The following is a 10,672-nucleotide window of genomic DNA, read 5'->3' on the forward strand; positions in this document are numbered from 1 at the left end:
CTTCTACCACCCTGATTAACATGACAGCTTAAAGTTTCCTCTGGAGTGAAGGCAACTCAGCTCAGTAGCAGGCATTTTAGCCTTTTCTTTCCCCTTCAAAGGCTGAATCTACTAAGAGATGTATATTTGGATAATTCTCTTATTGACACCAGAAGAACCAGAAAGGCCAATTGTTTACTCCATAGCCACTTCAAATATTCAGCAGCACTATAGGGCAAACATGGGCTAAAGACTAGGGCCCTGGTCAAGAGGTGTGGTGTTATCTGGTCACAGGAGCCCAGAATTTCCTCCTGATTTAGCCTGTTACCCCCCAAAAGCACAGAGCAACAGCAACACATGGGATGAAATGTATGGACAGGCCAAGGTGATATCACTGTCAGACAGCAAGTGCCAAACAGTGTTAAGTCTCAGATTTTCATCCAAAAGCTGGAATGGGGATACAATGGCCCCCAAAATCTCACTTCCTTAAGGCAGGGTGCATTTGCTACATAAAAAGCCAGCTGGTCAGAGATTCCATACCAGACCAGAGAGACAATACAGCTCGTTCTTCTCAGGGTACCAAGTGAGTCTCGCCATTAGGAGCTTCTCAATATTAGTCCAGAGATATCTTATGAATATTAGGACCTCTTTGATATTTTAAGAACTTTTTTTTTTTTTAATTTAAAATGAAATTGCAGTTTTTGTGTAGTGGGTTTCCTTTATTTATATAATTTTCTTTATTTTGCTGTTGTTGAGAATACACACAGCAAAACATACACCAATTCAATAGTTTCTACATGTACAATTTTGTAACTTTGATTACATTCTCTGAGTTGTGTGATATTCCCACCTTCTTTTTCTGAGTTCCTCGCACATTAATATAAAATCACTGCCCCCTAACATTCCTATCTAATCTTTCAAGTTACGGTTTTCAATTTGATTCCATATAGATAATTATTAAAAGAGCATAATACTCAAGGTAAACATTTTTTATTAGTTAAGCTATACTATTGTTTGGTTTTAAGAAGAATTAAGCGGGTATTTTTGGTTTAAGTTTTTTGTGTGTGTGTGTGTTGGTGAATCTTTACAGAGCAAATTAGCTTCTCATTCAAAAATTTATACTCAAATTGTTTTGCGACATTGGCTGCAATCCTTGCTATGTGTCAATACTCTCCCCTTCCATGTTCCAATTCCCCATTCCATCTGTCCAGTTTTCCTGTCCCTTCCTGTTTTCTCATCATTGCTTTTGGGCAGGTATTGCCCCTTTGGTCTTGTATACATGATTGAACTAAGATGCATATTCCTCACATGTGTTATTGTTTGTTTTATAGACCTGTCTAATCTTTGGCTGAATGGTAAACTTTAGGAGTGGCTTCAGTTCTGAGTTAAAAGGGTGGCCATGGGCCATAGTCTCAGGGGCTCTTCCAGTCCTTGTCAGAACAGTAAGTCTAGTCTTTTTTTGTGAACTTAAATTTTGTTCTACATTTTTCTCCTGCTCTGTCGAAGACCCTCTATTGTGGTCCCTGTCAGAACAGTTTGTGGTGATGGCCAGGCACCTTCTGGTTCATCTGGGCTTAGTCTGGTGGAGGCTGTAGTGGTTGTCGTCCATTAATCCTTTGAGCTAATATTTCCCTTGTGCCTTTTGTTTTCTTAATTCTCCTTTGTTTCAAACAGGATGGGACCAGTATAAGTATCTTAGATGGCCACTCACAAGTTTTAAGACCCCAGACACTACTCACCAAAGTAGGATGTAGAACATTTTCTTTATGAACTTTGTTATGCCAATTGACCTAGGTGACCCCTGCAACCATGGTCCCCAGCCCTCAGCCCAGTAACTCAGACCCTCAGGGTGTTTGGATGTGTTTATGAGGTTTCTGCGACTTTGCCTTGGTCAAGTTGTGCTGACTTCCCCTATAGTATACACTGTCTTTTCCTTCACCAAAGTTGCCATGTATCTACTATCTAATTATTTCCCTTCCCCAACCCCCCCCATAGCCATCAAAGACTGTTTCTTTCTGTGTGTAAACATTTTCTTGAGTTTTTATAATAGTGATCTCCCACAGTATTTGTCCTGTTGTGATTGACTTATTTCACTCAGCATAATGCCCTCCAGATTGGTTTAAGTTTTAGAGATTATCCCTGGGCAATAGTTTCTGGAGTTCTTCCAACCTTCATGGCTCCAGGAAGTCTGGATTTCATGAGAATTTGAAATTCTGTTTTGCATCGTCCCCCCTTTGATCAGGATTCTCCTATGGAATCATTAATCAAAACATTCAGTAATGGTACCCAGGCACCATCCAGTTCTTCTGGTCTCGAGGCAAAGAAGGCAGTTGTTCATAGAGGCAACTAGCCACAAATTCCATATCCTTTTCCTATTCCTGCCTCTTCTTCTTCCTCTGTTGTTCCAGGCAAATAGAGATCAATTGTTGTACCTTGTGTGGCAGCTTGCAAGCTTTTAAGACTCAAGGGGCTACACATAGAGCTAGGAGGTAGAATGGAGGCACTAAACATATTATTAGGCCAATTAACTGGGATGTCCCATGTATAATGGACTTTATAGATCTTCACGTCTGACATTATAGCTGTGCAACTTGTAGTCAGTAAAAGAAGTGGTTTTTGGAAGAATCTCTTCTGAGGTAGTAGAAATATTTAGACTAGTGCCCATGTATGGGGCACTTTCAGTGACATTTCTATTCTTCTAATTTTAATTGAGATTTTGCAATATCAAAGGCACTGTACTAGGCAATTTGGAAGTTCAAATATACAAAATGAAAAGTGGTTGCTAGAAAAAATGCAGGGCAGGTAATATGCTGGGGCAATTTGAGGATGGTGACTTGACATCTGGCGGAGGGTAACTGGAGGGAGCATCATGATGGGCGATTAAGTGAAGACCAGCAGCATGGAGTGGGGAAGCCTTCCAGAAAGCATGGAAGGGGATTCTATGGACAGAGGCTCAGGTGGGAACATGTAGGGCTCAGGACAGGTTTATATAGAGTTTACCTATAAGAGCTCATGGGTTGGACATAAGTGGGTAGACTTAGATGTTTTACTCTATCACAAATCTGAACTACCTAAAACCTGGGGCCTCACATCAATCCTAGGAGGAAGTTTGTTGCTGTGCTGTTTCTAACATGACTATTTTGGTGTGCCAAAAAAGAAGCAAACATAGTGAATGGCTCAGGCAGGGACAGGTTACCCAATAAGCAAGGAGAACAAAAAAAGGGCATGTGAAACTGTATGCTACAGATAAGCAGGTAAACACAATTAAGTGCCTACGTACCTTGTTTACTGTAAGCCAGTGCATACTCTGCTTACTAGCTAATTCGCCCCTGGACTTGGGGCATGTGGAGCAGAACAAATCTCCTTCAGACTTCTTCTCTTAAAAGGGCACAAGAGCATCAAAGTCCCCTTAGATCTCAAATTCAAGAAAACAGAAAGACAGAGAGAAGAGGCTCTCACTTCTGAGAATGAAATGAGACATATTTCAGCTTAAACTTAGCCTCTCCTCTGTTTAGCTAAACCATTGATTCAGCTTTTCTTTCTCTAGGTTCAGCCACCTTTGAATCATGAGTTCCCATCAGCAGAAGCAGCCATTCAACCACGACCTCAGCCTTACCACCAGCAGGTGAAACAGCCCTGCCTTCCTCCACAAGATACAATTGTTCCCATAACCAAGGAACCATGTCACCCCCACAACCTAGCAACACCAAGGTTCCAGAGCCAGGCAACCCCAAGATCCCTGATCCAGACCACTCCAAGAACCCAGAGTCATGCTCTTCACCAGTCACTCCAGGCCCAGGACAGCAGAAAACCAAGCAGAAGTAAAGTGACCCTCAGGCCTGCCCTTGAAGAGTCGACCACTAGATAAGGAACACCTTATTCCAACCTACTTCTGTGTCTTAATTGCCTGTAAACCTTGTAATCAATATGTTGTCACCCTGAGCCATAGTCTCTCTCTTATTTGCATCCTAAAAAAAAGGGCTGTGAAGTTTTCCCTTACATGTGCTCTGGAGTGTCCCCTGAGCCTCTGAATTAAGCAGAGGGTCTTAATGGCTTTGCTGGTCTTCATCCGCTCATGTGAAGAAGAATTCTGGATGGAAAAAAATTCATGCTTCTTTCTCTGTTCTCATTAAATAACTTTTCACTGCTCTTAAGCTGTGTGTCATTGACAGATTCTGCCCCCTTCCTTCCTTGCCTTCATGAGTCCCATGCTGTAGACAGAGAGGAGGAAGAAAGGATCGAAGGACTTCTATACCTACCACTCAGGTATGAAAGTGATTTGATCCTGGAAGGGATGCATAGGGTTATGCTTAGAAGCCACTTCTGGGTTTTCAATGGGTATTGTGAAATGATGCCTGCAACCTGGCACTTGGCTCTCCCAGCTAGAGCAAAGCTTTCCTCTTGCCTTTGACTGAGTCATGCCTTGATTCTGTTGGTTCCTGCCCCAAGCTGCCTCTGGCCCTTAGTATTCTGTCCACGGTCTCTCTTTTATTCCAAGGGTACATTACCCATATATACTTAAACCTAATATTACATTTTTCTTTACTTGCTTTCCTTTTGACATTCCCTGGACACATATAGACACACACTAATGTGGAGGCATACTCTTTGTACATATCCACACATTCACATAATCACACACACACACATAGATCCCACCTTCATTAGAACAGGAAATATTTCCTTTTGCTAGGTATTCAGTGTATGCAGATGCTAAAACTGTATCAGGAAGTATGTTCAGTCTTCTTTAGAAGATACAGTATTCATGCCCTCCTCATACAAATACACACACATTCTATTAGTGTCTTTTCCAGAATAACCTACAGAAACAGATTGGAAATAAGGAGGTTAGTTTCAAGTAGGTATTGGAAGGAGAACATGATCTAGGAGAGGTGAATGCTAGGGAAGAGTCCCTCATTGAGATTTAAAATGTTAGGGCTGAAAGGGCACCTAGTACATACAGCCCTTTCATTTTTCACATAAAGAAACTGAAATCCAGAAAGGAATAGACAATTAATGAAGGTCACCTAGGAATTGTGTTTCTGAATCATACCAGCAGCCTGGTTCTCTGGACTCCCAGCCATGGCTCTTTCTCCGGTACCACCACCATCTGGAGTTTAGGGAGACCTTCAGGTTTGTAGGGCTCTGTTGAACATATCTGGGGTATTAGTGAGCTGGATCTTGAAACAGAAAAGCCAACATAAGATTTCAGAGGGACTACAGTGGTCATCTGGGAGCAAATCCCATTTTTTGACAGGGCGTGTAGTCCATAACATCAAGGGGATGTGAGCCAGATGACAGGTAGCACTTGCGTGATGCACAAACACTCCAGGTAGGCTTGGAAAATACTCCAGAGATATTTGGGAACTGTAAGACAGAAATTGTGATGAGTAGTTGATGACTATGAGTCGGAATCCACTCAACTGCACTGGGTTTGGTTTTTTGGGTTTAGTTGATGACTACTCCTGATACGAGAGATTGACATCACTTGCGTCTGTAAGGTCTGAGCTGGCTTCATATTACTGCTAATTTCATTGATGAGTGTAGAGATAATTCTAGAACCAATCACAATCCTATAGGCTGATCCTGAGCAGAGAATCAGGATCTATGATTCACAGATAATACGAACATAAAGGAGTTTAAACATTTTAAAGTAGAATTTGGCAGCTTTAATGGTCTGCCTCTATTTATTACCAATTCTAGTCTAGAAATTTATTTTTAGGGAATATTCATGCATGTACTCAAATATTTTATACAGCGGGATGTTCGTTTCAGCATTATCTCTAATAGCAAGAAGATGGTAACAACCAAAATGTGTAAAGGAGTGATTGGCTCAATAATTGATGAATGTCTATGTGTTGGAATCATAGCACAGTCATTTAAAAAGATGCTGTCAAAGAATGCTTAATCATACTGGAAACTGCTCAGGTTATATTAATAAAAAGCAGATCCCAAACAATATGAGCAACAAAATTGCATTTTTGTTAACACGAATGCATGTGACTTTATTAAAAATTAAAAAAAAAATTTTTTTTAAGTATAGCATAATACAAACTGTGGTTATTTCTCATTTCTTCTGTGTTAGCGTTTATTCTTTTTTTGGCTAACTCTGTTTTTCTACATTATATATTATGCAATATTATTACACTTTATAATATTTGTTATGATTTTGTAAACAGAAATTTATATCCTGCCTGTTCGAAGTATTCCATAACTCTTTAGCAGAACCCAGCTGAGCAACCCAAGTGTGAGAACACTTCTGCCCTGTTGGGGTAGCCCTTCATGTCTCTTTTCCTCCACACATCCCCATCTGTCTTAGTTAACTGGTACTGCTACAACAGAAATATCACAAGCAGGTGGCTTTAACAAAGATAAATGTATTCTCTCACAGTCTAGTATACTACAAGTCTAAATTCAGGGTACCAGCTCTAGGGTAAACCTTTTCCTCTCTCTCTGTTGGCTCTAAAGGAAGGTCCTTGTCATCAACCTTCTCCTGCTCTAGGAGCTTGTCAGCTCAGGAACCTCAAGTCCAAAGGATGCACTCCCCTCCTGGTTCTTCATTCTTTGTGGCATGAGGTCCACCTATCTCTCTGTTTGCTTCTCTCTTTTATATCTCAAAAGAGATTGACTCAAGATACCACATAATCTTGTAGATTGAATCCTGCCTCATTAATATAACTGCTTCTAATCCTGCCTCATTAACATCATCACCCAAACAACCAAACCCATTGCCACTGAGTCAATTCTGACTCATAGTGACCCTATAGTACAGGCTAGAACTGCCCCATAGAGTTTCCAAGGAGCATCTGGTGAATTCCTCTTAACCACTTCACCACCAGAGTTTCCATTAACATCATAGAGGTAGGATTTACAACACATAGGAAAACCACGGCAGATGAGAAAATGGTGGACAAACACACAATACTGGGAATCATGGCCTAACCAAATTGACACACATTTTTGGGGGATACAATTCAATCCATAACACCATCCTAATTCTAGGACTTCTGTTAAAGACCCTGGAATACTCCTCTACCCCACTGACACTCATAAACCAAAGTCTTCAAACCTTGCCCACTGTCTTTGACAATTGCTGCTAATTAAGGGTTATTTGAGAGATGGTTCTCTTCTTGTCTTGGCTCCTGCTCTTCCCTGGGCCTCCTTCTCTGTGATTTGGCAGATTGTCTCCCACTCAGCTCACAATTTAGAGAGAAGCATACAGCTTCTGTGTGAAGAACTTGAGGTCCAATCTATGCACAGCTTGGAAACCTGCAGCGTGACTACTGATCTCAACTTGTGTGGGTAAAGAAATGCACGTTTGGTTTCTTTTCATTGTTCTTCCTTGTTTATTTCACCCTTGTGTTCCCTCTTCCTACCAGTCCTTGGCATCCATAACTCCCAGGAAAAAATTATTCATTTCTGGTTCAGACAGAAACTGGTTATTGAGGGAGTTCTCTGTACCTGGGCTGCTTTTTTTTCTTCCTTGTTTTTGACTCAGAAAATCCTCATTCCCAGATATACAGATCGATCACTTTCCTGATCTATTTTTTGTCAGCTTATAACTGAATTTACTCAATTCTCTCCCCTCTTTTATTCCTGTTTCCTTTTATTCTCTATATTCAACACCAACTTGCCACTGCCAACTTAAATGCTATTTTACAGAACCGAGTGGCCTGTCTGGGCTTTGGGAACTAATTAGGGCTCTTCTGGTGCTAATTTGTAGGCACAGCTATCAGATTTGCCACAGCTCGTGCCAAACTGCCCACACTTCATACACAATTGCACTCATCACACCCATGATTATTAGATTCAGATCTGTCTTCTCCAGACTGTGAGTTCCATGAGGGTAGAGACCTTCTCTGTCTTGCTAAAGGTTGTCCTTAAGGCCTAGCCTACTGCCTGTGAAACAGTAGGAGGTTATTTAATGTCTGCTGAGTTGTCAAGTCATTCATAACTTCACTGAATGATGCAGTGAACTTGAAGAGAATGTTCAACACCTCACTCTTTGAACCTGGGTTTCTTCAGTCCTCTAAGAAGTCTTTGAGTCTGATTCTTCCCCGATCCATTTCTGCTTCCTTTACACCTGAAGCAGCAGTACTTGGAACTGGAAACCATCTGCTCTTCCCTGCCTAAATCTGCAATACTCTCGCAAAGAAGCGTCCTGTATTTCCCAGAAGACCGGGAGCTCCCTGAGAGCAGGGTCACATCTCCCCAATCCAACTGACAGGCTCCACAGTTGGAGACTGTTTATTTCTCACACAAATTTCATGGATGCCGTACGGAATTGGGAACTCAAGACCACATACCACTTTCCTAGAGAAAAAATGATATAAGAAATATGATGGAATTATCTACAGAGATGTGACATAAGATATAATCCTCAAAAGCACATTAACACTCAAAACCCAGTGCAGTCGAGTCGATTCCGACTCATAGCGATTCAGACTATCAGTCTGAATCAACTCAATGGCAACATGTTTTATATTTTATAAAACACAGACTAATGTGCTATGGGGCAGTTCTACTCTGTCCTATAGGGTCGCTATGAGTCGGAATCGACTTGACAGCACTGGGTTTGGTTTGGTTTGGTTTACTATGGTAGGAGTAATTCAGTGTTCCTGCCACCAAAACTAACAAACTAAAAATAATCAAACAAAATGTATTTCATTTTATGTGTTTTTGTCAGGGTAGGTTAACTGCTGTAACAAAAATTTCTAAAATGTTGACATCTTTATACAATAGAATTTTATTTTTCACATGTATCAGAGTCCAATGCGAGTTGGAAAGGACTCATGTTCCTTCCCTTCCAGGTTCCATCACTTTTAAAGGCTGCTCCTTTTATATTCTACTGTGCAGGCAGGGAAAGAGAGTTGAGAGAAGGCACACCTGTTCCTGTATCTCTGAATCTGAAGATGACGCCCTTCACTTCCAGTGATATTTCATCAACTAGATATCAGACACATGGTCCCATGCACCAGCATATGGCTTCCCAGAAAATTCATTGGATAACCCAGTACTGCTAGGGAAGAATTGAACTTCCTGTAGAGTAGAAAAAGCTTTAACATCCAACTAGTCAGTGTGTTTTAGATTAAACTTAGAGCATAACAAGTAGAAGGGTACAAAGAGCTAGAAAGAGAAAGCCATTGGCTTTGGCCAAAGGCTTACAAGTCAGGTAGATGCATGAGGTCAAAGCCAAGACAGAAATATTGGATGACAGGGGAATTCTTTGCATCAAGAAATGTGGGCCTAGGAAAGATATGAAAGCCAAGGGCCCAGGCTGAAAGCTGAGATTCAGGTCAGCCAGAGCCTTAGAGAAAACCTGGTGGCATGAAGGACTGAGGAGCAGAAAGCAAGTTGCCTTAGCTCTGAGAACCACACCAGACACATCAGTGGCAAGGTATGATTGGAACTCCCTTTGCAGGGTCCACAGAGAGGGGTACTAGGTGGAGAAAACCTTGTACCCAAGCCTACAGGAGAGCTAAACTGATGCAAGAGGCATGCCTTAAACTAGGGCATGGTGGCAGCACTGGCTCCAGCCCCAGGGGAAGAAGCTATTCAAACTCTAGCAGAGAGGAAAGCAGATGGGTAGGAAAAGTAGCAGGAGAATCTGTCTCTTGCTGAGCCCTTAACTCTTTTCTCAGCTCATCCCATGAGCCCAGTCACAAGGGAGTATTTCCCTTTCAAGAAATTTCCTAATAGTTCTCAAAAAAGCTTTTGGGCTTCACTTTACAAATAATGTTATTCTTTCATTCATTCACTCTTGCTGTAATTGTCAATACACTGAGCAGCTACTACACAGCAGGCACTGTGTGGGTAAAAAAAAAAACAACTCACTGTGTGGGTATAGAGGTATAAAAATGGATAGGGGGACCCACCGACAGTGGCTTCTTGGTCCTGGGCACAAGTTCATGGGAAGTGACACAGCTGTGAAGCCAGCAGGCACTCCACAAACATTTAGTGAGGGAAGTAAGGTGGGAGGGACCATCCAAACATCTGGCTTTGAAGGGTGATTTGGATTTTCCAAAGACCATACCTTGTAAGATTGTGTGCTGAAGGCAGACCTGGGTTAGTGACCTCAGCCTCATATTCTCTCATGCAGACGAAACTCTGGTTTAAGGACTCAGGGAATCTCAGCTCTCTTGTCCCTGTGCATCCATCCCACCAACCCTCCCCTCTACCCCAAACAAGAAAGAGTCCCCATGTGAGGCAAGGCCTTCAGGGCCTGCTGTCATATTAAACAGAACAAGGGAATGGACTAGAAGGGCCAAGTTTCTCTGGGGCTGCTGAACATGGCTGTCTTTCCCCAGTGTTTTTATTGATTGGGTCCCCCCTCTCCTGTCTGCTATTGACCCTGAGGTCTTGCTTGGAGTGAAGGCTTTTTATGGCCAAAACAATCATTTCAGCCTTTCCTTTTTAGCTATCCTTAATCAGAATGTTTATTTTTCCAGCCGGGGGCAATTCATGGCAGGTGAACCAGAAACAGCGATTGTATATCTGCACATCCATCTTCAAATATTAAGCAGCCCAGTAAGCCTCATCTGTGCTAAGGATTAGGGTCTTCTAGAAGGCAGGACTGTGTCTGATGCCAGCAGCCCCAGAGCTTTTTCCTCACCTCTCCTTTCATCCCCCACCACCGTCACTGCATACATTATTCCTGGATGCAAAGGGTGTACAGTGGGGATGAGTCTTAGGT

The 10,672-nt window shown here is 41.9% G+C and overlaps 1 pseudogene; it reads left to right on the forward strand.

Moving 5' to 3' along the window:
* The first annotated feature begins 3,545 nt into the window (after nt 1-3,545).
* Nucleotides 3,546-3,804, forward strand: LOC126073638 (cornifin-A-like; annotated as a pseudogene).
* The last annotated feature ends 6,868 nt before the right edge of the window (nt 3,805-10,672 follow it).

The sequence above is a fragment of the Elephas maximus genome, chromosome 3 (genome assembly GCF_024166365.1).
Source record: "Elephas maximus indicus isolate mEleMax1 chromosome 3, mEleMax1 primary haplotype, whole genome shotgun sequence".
NCBI classification, from domain to species: Eukaryota; Metazoa; Chordata; class Mammalia; order Proboscidea; family Elephantidae; genus Elephas; species Elephas maximus.